This window comes from Maylandia zebra, linkage group LG7 (genome assembly GCF_041146795.1).
Source record: "Maylandia zebra isolate NMK-2024a linkage group LG7, Mzebra_GT3a, whole genome shotgun sequence".
NCBI classification, from domain to species: domain Eukaryota; kingdom Metazoa; phylum Chordata; class Actinopteri; order Cichliformes; family Cichlidae; genus Maylandia; species Maylandia zebra.
In genome coordinates this window covers 34,731,979-34,738,775 of record NC_135173.1, presented here as the reverse complement: position 1 = coordinate 34,738,775, position 6,797 = coordinate 34,731,979, and positions in this window count along the sequence as shown.

Genomic DNA, 6,797 nt, shown 5'->3' with positions numbered 1-6,797 from the left:
AGGTTAGTTGAATGTGTGTGATGTGTGATTTGTAACTGGATTGGCTACATATGTGTGTGATAAAGAAAAATGAATTCAAATGAATAATAATTTTAACTTTAATCATCATTATTATTATCATCCTCCTCCATTGTTGTGATCATAACAACACCAACCTGATCATGTGTGTATTATCATATAAATGGATATTTATATTTTGAAGTGATATATTTATGTATGAGGTTCTAGAAAGTATATGAAAGTAAAGCTTATATAGATATTTTATATTGTAAAGATAGAGGAAAAAGAAAAAACTGAAGTACAGCATTTGAAATGTATTTTATTATACCACCTCTCTGTCATCATTGCCGGGCAGCAGCAGTAATAATAGAGGGAGCAGAGTCCTGTGCTGCACTGTTATTATCAGGCTCTAAATACTCCAGGCAGTGTGTATATGTGTGTGTCCTTTATAATTACCATTATTTACATTAGAAATCAGAAACATCTGGATAAGAAGTAAGAACTACAACGACTTAAACTTACCATTTGAATATGAGCCACAGCGTATCACTCACACTAATCATTCAGACATGTAATTTGAGCAGTTCAGTGTCAGTACACAGCAAATACTGAGCTGTTGATTTGTCCTGGATATTAAGATGGTTTAGGTTCATTTACCGCCTTCATCAAACATAGAAAGTGCCAGGCTCTGACAACAGGAAGTAACCCTTTGCTCTCTCACGCTTCATTGCAACAGTTTGGAAACCACAGGCTGATAAACTGCAAAATGAACAATAACAGGGAGGCTATGGATGAAACAGAGATTACGTCTTTCCTTCCTATTAAATTCTGCATTACAAAGTTTGACAAATAAGAATTAAATGGGCGAAATTTAAAGATCGGAATTTAAAAAATCCTGTAACAATATTGAGCTTTGAATAGAAAAACCTGTTTATTATTTCTGACATACTTGAGTCCTTAAAAGAACCAAATCCAGAATGAAAAGCATGAGGAACATGAACCTGCAGGCATCATTTTTGAGAAAAACAGTACATTTTAACTTCAAAACCACCAAAAAGCTGCATTCGCCCACTCACTCATAAGAGATGCGCTAACAACTAAGAACAGAAAACCACGGTTTGAACTTTAGTTTCATTTAAGAGGAAAAACAGGAGGAGGTTTCATTTTCGACCTAACTGGAGCACTTTTGCCCACTGAAGCTTCACTGCATCTGGTTTCAGCAGTTTTAACTTCAGGACCATGAGCTCAGTTTGGTGTCTGAAAAACAGGTGGGTGTATAAAAATGTGTTTCATTCATATAAACTAAACTGTGGTGATGCTAGAAAAGGAGCAAATCGTGCAAAGTTTTAACTTTGTATGATTTTAAGATTCTCTGTGTAAAGCTGACTTTGCTGAATGGAAGTAACCGTATTATCACGTTTCGTCTCCATATAATCTTTTAACACAAGATATACTCAAATGTAGTGCGCAAGTTATCTTTTGCATGGAATGTCCTGACTATAATATGTGGCCATGAGTGCACATGTGCCCTATAGTTGTTTGACCCCATTTGCAAAGGCAAATGAAAACCTCACAAAGACAACCTGTTTGTGTGTAAATCAGTTTATTTCAGTTATCCAGGACAAACTAGAGCCAGACAATGATTAACACCCAGGTTTAACCTACAACATTTGGTTAACTGTCGACATTTAAAAAAGCAGAAGTGGAAAATACCTTTGGGGATTTTTCTAGTCTGGCTTTGGTTTGATGTTAAAAGTTCATATGTTTTGACTAAACTCCATTTACAAAGCTATGCAGCGAATCTGTGTTTTTCTATGAAAACCGATTTTATTGCCCCTTAAATTGTTAGTGTTTTCATAAAAAAAATCACTTGAGAAAAGAAAAGAAAACATAATCATTTCTTTTTTCATAGTATTGTCACGTACCACCGTAGGAATGTTTTGGACTTTGAACTTTGTTTCATTTAAGAGGAAAAACAGGAGGAGCTTTCATTTTTGACCAAACTGGGACACTTTTGCCCACTGATGCGTCACGGCATCTGGTTTCAATAGTTTTAACTTCCAACTTCCAAAGTGCAGGAGGAGACAGGATGTGAAAGCACTTTAACTTGAAGTACTGGCAACTTACAGAGAGGACAAAAATAAGCACAGAGCCTGGTCAGAGCAGAGCAAGGAATCGTAAAGCTGAGGGTTACACAGCAATGAATACAGACAAACAAAGGGTTTAGAAGAAGTCAAAATATTCAACACAAAGCACTGGGGCAAAGCCCAGGACCATGACAGAATTACTAGAAATATCAAATAAAACACAACCAGAAGGTCTCTAACTCAAATAATATCAATATCATCTTTATTTGTAAAGTACTTAAAAAAATCACTCCTACTAGGCTGTACATAAAACTATACACATAATCAATAAAAACAGTAAAAAAAAAACCACCCCAAAAATAGCCCATAATTAAAAAGATTAGTTTTAAAACTGGACAATGTAAGTGACTGTCGAACGTGCAAACTGAGAATGCTCTGTGCCCTCTGAATTTCAGCTTATAAAGCCTGCAAAATACACATTTATCCAGTTGAATAACTAAGTTAATGTAAACAATTTTGTTTTTAACTACTATATTCACTTAATATTGTTTTTAACTACTATATTCACTTAATAGAGGTGGTTTGTTCCACCCCCTCACAGGACAACAGTGTGTAACACAGAACTGTTTGACCTCAAAGTAATGTAAGTAAAATTCTCTGAACGTCCAACACCGTACGAAGCAGGCAGCTGAATATCAAAATACACAACATGTTGTATATGTATATGTTCCAAAATAACATGCCAAACTAATCAGCAGTTGAATGAGTCTTCTAAACTCCCACATGGTGGCACTTGAAGGAACACTGCAGTATTATGCAAGTTGGGATGGAAATTATGCACGGGCATAAATCATGCTATTTTATGCAGAAAAGGAAATAGAAACAAAAAACTGTCAGAGATTTGCACAATATGCTAACAAAAGCAAATGTAAGAAATAATTCGAATGGACATTGGAAAATGACCAAATACTTTATTTATTTATGTAGTTTTATCTTATTTCAGTACCTTTTTTTTTACTTCAGCTCGTTTCACTTAATGTGAATAAGGGTGTTCAATAAGGAGAGATCATTAAAAGGAATTGAGCACGATTTATTGATATACAGGACTCTTTGGAGATTAGACCCCAATCGCGCATCACAGTCCCAGCAGTGACAGGGATTAGGGCAGGATCCCCTTGGAGACATCTAGACGCTGGTGGTGGAGAAGAAGATGGAGGCTTGAATGGAGCCTGAGTAAAAAGGAAGAGGCGGAGATGGGGGAGAGGTGGGTTGCACAAGGGAGAATGACAGATGAGCGGTGAGATTTTGAGTACGCAGAGTTGAGGTTGATTGGCCTGAAGAAGGTGGGCAGAAAGATGATTGGACTAGAGCAGTGATGTCAGCAATAAGCTTGACTGCGTGGGAAAGTGAAAGTGAAGTAAAACTTAGATTAGCCACTAAAGAACTGTGGAGCAGAGAGATGTGTGACTGCTGATCTTCCTCAATGAACTTATACATAAGCTTCATTATTGGTACATTTATAGTGCTGCATTTTGTCCAAATTGGAACCCAGAAATTCAACAATACACTAGAAGGATATTGTAATAAAACAATATATATATTAAAAAAAAAACCTTTCCCTGCACAGTAGACAGTAGACTAATAAAGGTCATCTTATCTTATCTTATAAAATATTTCTTCATGAGATACTGTGAGGTTTTTGTTCTTCATCTAGAGTCTCAATGGGATTACTTGTATAAATTTTAGTTTAAAAAAATAATATGTCACTTCAACGCAGATGCCTCACTGAGCATATGACACGCATTTCACATCTTCACCTCTTAAACTGCGGCATCAGTCACACATACTACAGTGAGCCGTGTGGTGATGTGTTTGTCAGCGTAACTAGTGAATGGAAAGTCATGAAATATTTGTTGGTGGTCTGCCACATGTTAACAATTTCATGTATTCCCATAAAATTTGTTGCAGATATTTATGAGTTCCCTTGGTCATGAAGTCCACTGTTTACCTTAGTGACACTAATTTATGGACTCATGGCTCATTAATTTCAGTTTAAACATTTGTAATGTGGCACCACATAATGTATAACAATGGCATCTGTTGGACAGAGAGTATGTTACGTGAATGTAAAAATGCATACTCATATTCTTTTAACGGGATGTTGGGAGTAAAGTGCAGGACATGAAGCTGTAATGCAATTGATAATATAAAAGAAATAATGTAACTGAGTTATTATATGGAAAGTGTGGGAATAGTATGGATGTTGATGTAGTATTTTTAATTTAAGTGTCCTTTTATAAGGTGGTGATTTTTTTTAAATTATAATTTATTTGATTTTCGGTTGTTACAGACGGGGCAGACATGACTGGGGGATAGGACAGGGAGAAAGAATGAAAGAAAGAGAGGGAGAGAGAGAAAAATAGAGGGGAGAAGAGATGGTGAGAAAGGGGGGAAGAAAAATAAAAGGAAAAACAAACACAACACCTGGATCACCTGTATGGAGATAAGTAAAAACAGAAGAGAAAACAAACAAGAAAGAGCAACATAATAAATACAACACCATCACAATAAACTAGCTAACAGTAGATACTAAATATTACATGTTATTGTGCAGTACGCAAGATCGAGAGCACACAATGTGCTTTGAGGTAGCAGCCAAGAAAGGTGTAGTTTGTGTCTGTGAACACCCGTGTGTACACCTGTGTGCACACCTGTGTGGATCAGCACGCTTGTATTCAAAAGGTTTCTCCATGTAACAATCTGCTAGGGAGTGTGGGGAGCCATAGCCCTGTCCACCAGGGCATGAAGCAGGAGATCCAGGCCCCAGACATCCAGAGGCCCCAGAATACGAGGACCCAAGGAGGACCACCAGGTGGAGCAACCGTGCCACCCTCCTGGGAAGAGCTGAGGAGAGCCCCAGACGAGAGGTCACCCAGCAGCCACGGAGCAGAGGCCAGAGGGGGTTGCAGTGACGTGCCTGCGGGCTCTGCCGGCAGCCAGCTGTGCCAGAGAGGACCGGGCCTCAGGCCCAGAGGCCAGAGGCCTGAGGGCACCCCAGCCCCCAGAAGGGGCTCAGCTGGGCCACAGGGCATCTGAGGGCATCAGCCACTGGCAGGGAGTGTGGTGAGGGGAGATAGGCCTCCATACCTCAGAGAGCCTGAGATGTTCCCAGAGAGGTGGAGTCTAAGACCCAAGCTGACATATAGACACAGACGAACGCAGACACAAACGTGCATTCCTACCCCCATATACACAAACAAATACTCTGCAATATATAAGGTGATTTTTAATATTCTTTTCTTCTAATATTGAATTTCAGTGACATCTGTATGAGATGAGCTTACTTGTTTGTCTTTGAATGTAGATTGTACGTGTGTGCGTGCGCGTGTGTTGGTACATATATACATATATATACATATATTTTAATTCCCCTCTTGTCCCTGTGGGCCTCTCCCAGAGGCCTGGGAGCATGAGGGTCCTGCACAGTATCTTAGGGTAAATTAGAATAGTGTAAGTGTTTTTGAATTAATAATGGGTTATAGCTCATGATAACATCATATAAAACCATCAGGTGAGTTGAATATCAGGTAGGAAAACAAACATTGGGTCTGTTTTCTATTACGATTATAGTGCAAATGGTGACTCTAATCTAAGTCAGAGCCAAAACTCTTGGAGTTCTAGTCACAAATAATAGTTGCACATGAATTTTTTTTTATTACCACTAGATGTCAGTAGTCATAAGATTTTGTAAAATGGAAAAAACAAAGGATGGAGTGAAACAGATTGAAAACTGCTAAATATCTTTCTTTATAAGCAGGCCTAACATTTCCTGTTTTAAAGTATACACGAAAGATTAGGACATTCTGTTACACTAGGGGCATGTAAAACATGCAGAGAGTAATTTGTCAAGCTGAAATGATTACTTAAATTAAAGCAATGCTTTAAATACTATTTAAGAGATTGCAATAAACGGTTAAAAATGAACTACCAGCATTGAGTAGAAAATAACTAATAATAATAATAATAATAATCATCATCATCATCATCAGCTTCTTTCCTTAAAAATCATGTAATCATTCTAAACATGTTGAAGTGCAGCCGCACTCTGAAAGATTATGACTGTGCTTAAGCTCTTAAGCTTGAGGACTGTTGGACACCACAATCACCTAAAACAAACGTCAGTAAAGAACCGCTGTGGTCTCGACCCATATCAGTTCAAACTGTAGGAGCCAGTTCAAGTAATGCCCAATGGTGTACAGACGTCTTCATGGCTAAGGAAATACAAAAGTTAAAGAGGAGCCAGTCAGGTCCAGGGAGCATTTCTGAATCATATCAGGGTCTCAGTTTAAAGATTTAAGTCCAGTGGTTGTTCTACAAAATAACTGTTTTCAAAAAATAACTCCAAGATTTTCAGAATCAAATGTAAGAGGCTTCCAGTCAAAGATGGCAGCTCAGCACAGGGACCTGATGAGAAGATAAGTCTCACAATTGTTCTGTGTGTCGAGCTGAACTGCCCTTCTCAGGCTCAAGATTTTTTTAAAGCCGTAGATATGATCCTGATGTGTGAATTTTCAGGGGGGATTTTTTTTTTAATAAATTGCATTTCTGATAGAAGTCTCAGCATTATCTCTAATGTGTTTCATCATATTGCAGTCAAATAATTTACACCTCATAAATATATATATGCATTTATTTGAAAAAAACAAACAA